The 8,110-nt window shown below is 38.2% G+C and overlaps 1 pseudogene; it reads right to left on the minus strand.

The window, feature by feature from the left end:
- Positions 1-4,524: 4,524 nt before the first annotated feature.
- Positions 4,525-6,071, minus strand: LOC136280701 (uncharacterized; annotated as a pseudogene).
- Between the last annotated feature and the right edge of the window lie 2,039 nt (positions 6,072-8,110).

An 8,110-nucleotide genomic window follows, 5' to 3' on the forward strand; every position in this document is an offset into this window, starting at 1 on the left:
CCTGACATGGACATTGTCACGGCAAACAGTTGGAGAAATGAAAAGTAATGCACGAATAAAATTAATGAAGCTTGTCGACCAGTCACGAGAAGCATATCAGATTTAAGGACACCTGCGAAAACAATATGAACGCTGTTTATTGGTTAAGCGGTTGAGTTAAAGACATTTTTGGCACAACAAATATCTTGATAGGTTATTAAAGAACAAAACGAACATTTTGTTCGCTTTTAAGTCTGCCTTTCCTCCCTCTCCACTTGCAAGTCTTACTTTTCTGATCAGTTTTGCGGGAAAAACTGAGAAACTGTGTGAAACGTCAGTTACTTTTGAGCAGCTTGTAAAGGACGTTTTAGTATATTGGTAATAACATTTATTGCTAGTGCATTTGCTGTAAATAAGCACGAGTATATTTTGTTCTATGAAACCACAAAACCCAATGAAAGCTCGTAAGGCACGAGTACAATTTGTAGTCTATAAAATTTACCATTTCTTGAAAATTAAACGAGACTCACCTGTTTTGGTCAGCCATTCAAAATTGCTTTTAAAAATTGGTGATGAGGAAAATGGCTACCTTTATATGAATTTGTCGGGCTTCAGCGGGCGTAAGAAAAGATCGTCACCCAGATTATACATTGTAACGTCCGGTGAGAACTTACAGTATCTAAAGTTTCCTTGTAATTTTGGGACTTATTCTACTTTTTCGGGAAAAGAGTATCTGCAATTAGGAGTAGCGCAAGGTTGTTGGTGGCTTACATTTTTGAGACGTGCTTCAATTGGTACTTGAAAAAGAGATTGTTAATAAACTGCGGAACAGTTATACGTATACCTGGGTGAAAGTACTCGTTGTTTCTTTTAGACAGGAACTCGTGCCGACTGGTCTTCTCTTGAGGTGAAGCACCTGTGTTCAGAGCTAGGTTGCCATTTACGGCCAACCTGAAGATGAAAGGTTGTTTAGAGAGAATTATAGATAATAGTTTCATATTAGCCACTATCCTTAATTCCTTACATTGGTGCATCTTTGTTGGATTAGTGTGGGTGCTAATTGTAGACAAATAATAGTTTACTCCTACTGAACGGTTGTTGTGTTTTAATTGGGGGGGACCATTGCGAGCTGAATTGATGTTCACGAGAGAATTATATATCCACCACCAGGGGACAAACTACTTAGCTAGGATAAATAGCAAATCGTATTTCGTCTTTTCCTTACAGGGGGGAATCTGTTGTGGGCTCAGAGGGAATCTATGGGAGACGGTTGAAATTTTTTGCCTTTTTTGTTTTCAATATAGATACATCCGTTGGGGTTAATTTTGATAAACTAGATTAGGCCTGCCAGCAAGCGGAATCCAATTCCAGATTTAGATCCATATATATGAAAACTTACTGTCTGCATTTTAATTAACCACTGCGCCAGGCGGAAAGGAGAAGCGTGTGTAATGGTTTTCCGGTGCCCGCCATTATGAGAAGCATTAATTGAAAGCTTTTCTTTTTGGTGAAATAAAATGATTACTTCCCGTCTACGTTTACCATAGCAAGTAGACTAAAACAATGAACTGAGGAAAATAAGTTATTGGCTTTGACTCAGTGCTTTAATTGCCATATTTATCCAGCGGGTGTTCGATGATACTCATTCCATGTAAGTCATTAATGTGGGTTTACACAAAGGAAGGAGTTCCTCCTGAGATTTTATGTTAGATTCCTGAGATTTTATTGGTAATAACTCCTATTCTCGCCTCGTACGAATTTTCCACGATTTGTTGGTCCTAAAGAAGATACTTCTTAGGAGTACTTAGTGATAATAGAACAGTAGAGTATTGTCTAAATAATTTTTTTCCATCTAATAAATATGATTTTGATGATTACGGGTGATGGTCGTTGGTACCGTCACGTGATGGCAACATATCGTGCCTATGATCCACCTGCGCAAGATGATATACGGGGCAACTGCAGGGGGATCTCATGAACTCATATTCGGTCACAAAAAAGATACATAATAAAAGAACAGTGAATTTGCTTTATCATCAGCAAGGACTTGACACCTTAGACTGTAGTATTCACGTTTTGTATAAAACACCCCTGAATTTTTATTGATCGCTTATCGAGCAGATAATAGGAGCACTAGCTTTGTGACACGAGGTAGAACTAAACGGACTAGAACATTACGTCATTGATTACCATCAGATTTCATTAATAAATTCCAAGATTGTGGCAATCCACTGAGAATGACAAACAACTTTCGAAAATATTGCCAGCAAGAGATTTATGGAGGGTCAAGGAATATTTGCACGTTAACCTTGACTCCCGTACAAAATTACTACCCATTAATAAATTCGGTTTGAATTTCGCGCTGGAGAAATCACTAACCTTATCATCTCGCTTATTGTGTCGCCCATTAAAACGACTTTTCGCCTTCTCACGAAACAAGCCAATAACGGAATTAATCGGAATTTTTGCGTTGTAACAATTTAAAAAACCCTATTTCTTCCATTAACTTACTTGCCAAGTTTATTATCGTAACCGGTTATTGAGTATTATCAATTGAGTTGATGACGTAAATTTTGACACCCTAAAGAGTTTAAAAGCTGACTTCTCGAGCGTTAGCCCTTCGTCAAAGCACAGTTCAATGAGCCCATCACCTTTCAAAGTTGTATTGTTAAATCACTCAATTATATCAAACAGCTGACCCCTTTACGTCTCCTTTCCGTCTTTTAATGTCAATTTCTCTTTCCTTCTTAACTGTAGCTACTCACTCTTATGACTACAGACCGAATTGGACGCCACTCAGTCCTTTCAAACCGTTTTCCTCCATAAGTGTTTACAGAGACTCATATTTTCACTCACTATACATAATGACTAAACTACGGTTGCATCCCCGTATCCGTATCACTCCTTCAGACATGCCAAAAATTGCGCATATTTTTTTGTCCGATAGGTCTTAATGACCAGTTTGTTTTAAACAGTGGACCGATTGCCTTTTAGCACCAAAAAGGTTAGAGAACGACAAAACGTGCACACTGATCTAGTTGACGCAAACGCCGTTGAATATTTTTCAATACAGTGAGAGCTGTTTAGTAACTTATTGTATTTGGCCTTAACGAACAAAAACCCTCCAGAAGTCACCTGTGGACAATCCAAAATGTTCTGTATCATTGTTGATAAAGTCGTCACATTCCCATCTTGAGCTCCCTTTTAAAACCAGCGATAGTCCCGTTGACACGAGCAACGAACAGATTTCTCCTTTTTTTCCTTTAAACGGGTATCCCCACTGTTTATCACCCCATTGATTACAATCAGCAGCTAACTTCGAGATGGCATCATTCATCCTCACAAACGAGCCACACGCTTTCGGATTGGCATCTGTCTGACCACTGAAGTATTGTACTACTGCGTCACCACTGCTGTTAGCAGCCGTGGTCAAATGGAAAGTACGTCCCTTGTTTTTGCGGCAGTGGAATCTCAACTGAGTGAAAGACAAGTGTGTTCTCAGTTCCTTCATGGCATCTGTCGTGAGTAACAAGGACTTGTTGTGACATTTACTTATTTCATGGTATGATGATTCCTCTGAAAACTGTAGCAAAGATAGGTTGTCGACGACAACGTTGGAGACCAGAAGCCAACCTCCTGGAAAAAAGAAATGAAATGAATGAAATTGTTTATTTTGCAAAATAATATTGCATTCCATTAATTATAGAAGGACAGTTTGTACAGAAGTAAAACAAAACCACTGTTATCGTTATTAGTTTTTCTTAACATCCATTCCTTACCTCCATCGGTTATCATATCACAGTAGACCTTTAAAAGGCTTCCGTTCTTCTTAAGAGCGATCCAGTACTCTCGTCCTTAAGATGGGAACTTGCGTTCCGATTTCCTCACAAGACTGACCTGAAGAAGGAGATTCGGTTTTTTCCTAGATGAAAAGCATAATCTTCCCACCAATGTGAGTCAACTGATTAGTAATTATTGTTAATATGCTGCTCTTCGTTTGTAGAGAAATATTCTTTCGGACTTTACATGCACATGATAAGGGAAGGTAGTCGCCATTTCCCAACTGTTGTTTTTCCTTGAGTTTCTTTAATTCTATAATTCCTTGACCAGAAACGAAACGCATCCTGATTAGTTTTAGGTAAGTATGGGTGACAATATCAGTCACAAGCATCAAATGATGATTGTTTGTTCAAAAGTGCATACTTCTTGCGCGATTTGTGGAACAACAAAAAAAAAAGGAATACTCAAAAGTGTAGAGTCAAAATGTAAATCGTGCGCTGTAATTTTCCTAGCTTATCCTCTAACAACGTCTCCACACAAAGTGGTTTACATCCTTATTTGTACTTATTCAGCTGTTTCTTCCGTCTCCAATTAATTCTGGTCTGCATGTGCAGTTGTAAGAACCCACAGTGTTATCACAAAAGGCGTTGGGATCACAACCATGTAGACCTTCCACGCATTCGTTGACATCTGTGGATCAGCATATCCTTAATTAGCATTCCTTATCTTCTTTGTTTAACATGCTCCTAAAAATGGGAAACGATTTTAACAAAAGGCAAACCTTTTTCCCCAATATTTTCCTGTCCAACCAGGTGAGTTACACGCACACTTGTAGTTCGTCTCACGGTTCACACACTTTGCCTTGTTTTGGCACTGGTGTTTGACACAATAATCTGCAACTAGGGACAAAGAAGATCGATTAAGTAAAGTCCTCTCATTGGCACAGCAACTACACGCTAAGACCATGTCCTGTACAAACCTTCAGTCTTCATGGTCACAGCCAGCTAAAATAGAGTTACCAGATCTGGTTGAATCCATCCAATAATTATTACCGCTGACCGCCTTTCCTCCTTCACTCGCCTTGATTTCCTTGCACGATTCCGCGGGCAACTCCCGAATTGATCCGAGAGGAACTGCAATTGAAGCGATTGATGTTAGCAGAATAGAATAAGAAAGATTCATTGCTGACAGCGTAAAATCCTCACCTCGTTTTGGACCTTTCGCCATGTATATCTGTCCTTGTTTTTGACAAAGTCCTCTGGTCTGGCCTCTTTAGTTCGGTTGTTTAATTCGCATATTGCAATGAACATAGCAACGTTGTAGCTTTGACATTTGACATCAGCAAGACAAGCTTCTCTGCATTCTAGAGTACCCGATGCAGTCTTGAACGACTTGTAAGTGTGGCCCTTGAGCATCATTTGGTAAATGGAGTATAGGTCGCCGCCGGCTACACACTGCTGACTGGCATTGTCACGGAACAGTTGAGAAATGAAAAGTAGCACGATAAAAAATGAAGCTTGTCGACCAGCCACGAGAAGCATATCAGATTTAAGACACCTGCGAAAACAAGATGAACGCTGTTTATTGGTAACGTTTGAGTTAAAGACATTTTTGGAAAAAATATCTTGATAGGTTATTAAAGAAAAACGAAATTTTGTCGCTTTTAAGTCTGCCTTTCCTCCCTCTCCTTTGAAGTCTTAATCTTTTTCTGATCAGTTTGCGGGAAAAAATGAGAAACTGTGTGAAAACGTCAGTTACTTTTGACAGCTTGTAAATGACTTTTAGTATATTGGTAATAACATTATTGCTAGTGCAATTTGCTGTAAATAAGCACGAGTATATTTTTTCTATGAAAACAAAACCACTGAAGCTCGTAAGGCGAGTACAATTGTAGTCTAAAAAATTTACATTTCTTGAAACTATGAGACTCACCTGTTTTGTCAGCCATTCAAAATTGCTTTTAAAAATTGGTGATCAGAAAATGCTACCTTTATATGAATTTGGGCTTCGCACATAAGAAAAGATCGTTCACAGTTGTACATTTTAACGTCCGGTGAGAACTTAAGTATCTGAAGTTTCCTTTAATTTTGGGACTTATTATACTTTTTCGGGAAAAGAGATCTGCAATTGAGGAGGCAAGGGTTTTGGCTTACATTTTTGAGACGTGCTTCAATTGTAACTTGGAAAAGAGATTGTATAATAAACTGCGGAACAGTTATACGTATACCTGGGTGAAAGTACTCGTTGTTTCTTAGACAGACTCCGACTGGTCTTCTCTTGAGGTGAAGCACCTTTGTTCAGAGGAGGTTGCCAACGGCCAACTGAAGATGAAAGGTTGTTTAGAGAGAATTATAGATAATAGTTAATTAGCCACTATCCTTAATTCCTTACATTGGTGCATCTTTGTTGGATTAGTGGGGTGCTATGGTAGACAAATAAAGTTTACTCCTACTGAACGTTGTTGTGTTTTATGGCCCATTGGAGCTGAATTGATGTTCACGAGAGAATTATATCACACCAGGGACAAACTCTTAGTAGATAAATAGCAATCGTTTCGTCTTCCTTACAGGGGGGATCTTTGTTGGCTCAGAGGGAATCTATGGGAGACGGTTGAATTTTTTGCCTTTTTTGTTTTCAATATAGATACCGTTGTGTTTAATTTTGATAAACTAGATTAGGCTGCCAGCAAGCGGAATCCAAATTCCAATTTAGATCCATATATATGAAAAACTAACTCTTGCATTTTCATACCATGCGCCAGGTGGAAAGGAGAAGCGTGGTATCCGTGTCGCCATTATGAGAAGCTTATTGAAAGCTTTTCTTTTTGGTGAAATAAAATGATTACTTCCCGTCTACGTTTACCATAGCAAGTAGATAAAACAATGAACTGAGGAAATAAGTTATTGGCTTGACTCAGTGCTATTGCCTCGGGATATTAACTGAACTTGGTTATATCTTCTTGTTTATTAATTACGATAGAGCTCTGACACCCCTAAGGGATAATTAAGAATTTGTTCATGCTTAGCGTGCGTAACTGCGTGAAAACGTCAGTTAATTTTGACAGCTTGTAAAAGACTTTTAGTATATTGGTAATAACATTATTGCGAGTGCAATTTGCTGTAAATAAGCACGAGTATATTTTTTCTATGAAAACAAAACCACTGAAACCAGCCACGAGAAGCATATCAGATTTAAGACACCTGCGAAAACAAGATGAACGCTGTTTATTGGTAACGTTTGAGTTAAAGACAATTTTTAGAAAAAAATTCCTTAATAGGTTATTGAAGAAAAACGAAATTTTGTCACTTTAAAATCTGCCTTTCTTCCCTCTCCTTTTGAAGTCTTAATCTTTTCTGATCAGTTTGCGGGAAAAAATGAGAAACTGCGTGAAAACGTTAGCTACTTTTTACAGCTTGTAAAAGACTTAAAGTATAGGTAATAACATGATTGCGAGTGCAATTTGCTGTAAATAAGCACGAGTATATTATTTCCTATTACAACAAAACTGCTGAGTTCCATGAGGCGAGTGCAATTTGTAGTCTTACATTTCTTGAAATCGGGAGACTCACCTGTTTCTTCATCCATTCAAAATCAACTTTCAAAATTCGGTAACGAGAAAATGTTACTTTTATAGGAAATTGGGTTTCGCACACAAGTAAAGATCGTTAATAATTGTACAATGTAACATCCATTTAAAACTTTGGTATCTGTGGTTTCCTTATATTTTAGTGCTCCTTAACCATTATATTGGGAAATAGAGAACTACAATTGAGGGGGCATGGGTTTTCGCTTAACTTTTTCAGACACACTTCAATTTTGATTTGTAAAGGAGATTGTGCAATAAACTGCGGAGCAGTGATACACATACCTGGTTAAAACTAATCGTTGTTTCTTAAACAAACTCTCATCGGTCTTCTCCTGAGGTGTGAAGCACTTTTGTTCAGGCCCAGGGCCAACTGCCAACTGAAGCTGAAAGGTTGTTTAGAGGCGGGAATAATGTTACACCACAGACGACCTCATAACAAATTATGTGTCATTGTCCTTCCTTAAAGTAGTACCTCTTTGTTGGATCAGCGGGATTCTATCGGAAACACTTATTATTATTCTCAAACTATAGTTATAGTTTTCTATAGTTATAGTGTTATAGTTTTACGGCCAATTGGAGCTAAAATGATGTTTAGGGTGAATTATATTGCACCATGAACAAACTCTTGCAGATAAATAGCCACTATCCTTAATTCCTTACAGTGGTGCTTTGTTAGATCAGTGGGATGCTATGGTGGACAGTTAAGTTTTTCTCCTACTGGACGCTGTTGTGTTTTATGGCCAACTGGAGCTGAATTGATGTTTA

This window comes from Pocillopora verrucosa, chromosome 5 (genome assembly GCF_036669915.1).
Source record: "Pocillopora verrucosa isolate sample1 chromosome 5, ASM3666991v2, whole genome shotgun sequence".
Taxonomy (NCBI): Eukaryota; Metazoa; Cnidaria; class Anthozoa; order Scleractinia; family Pocilloporidae; genus Pocillopora; species Pocillopora verrucosa.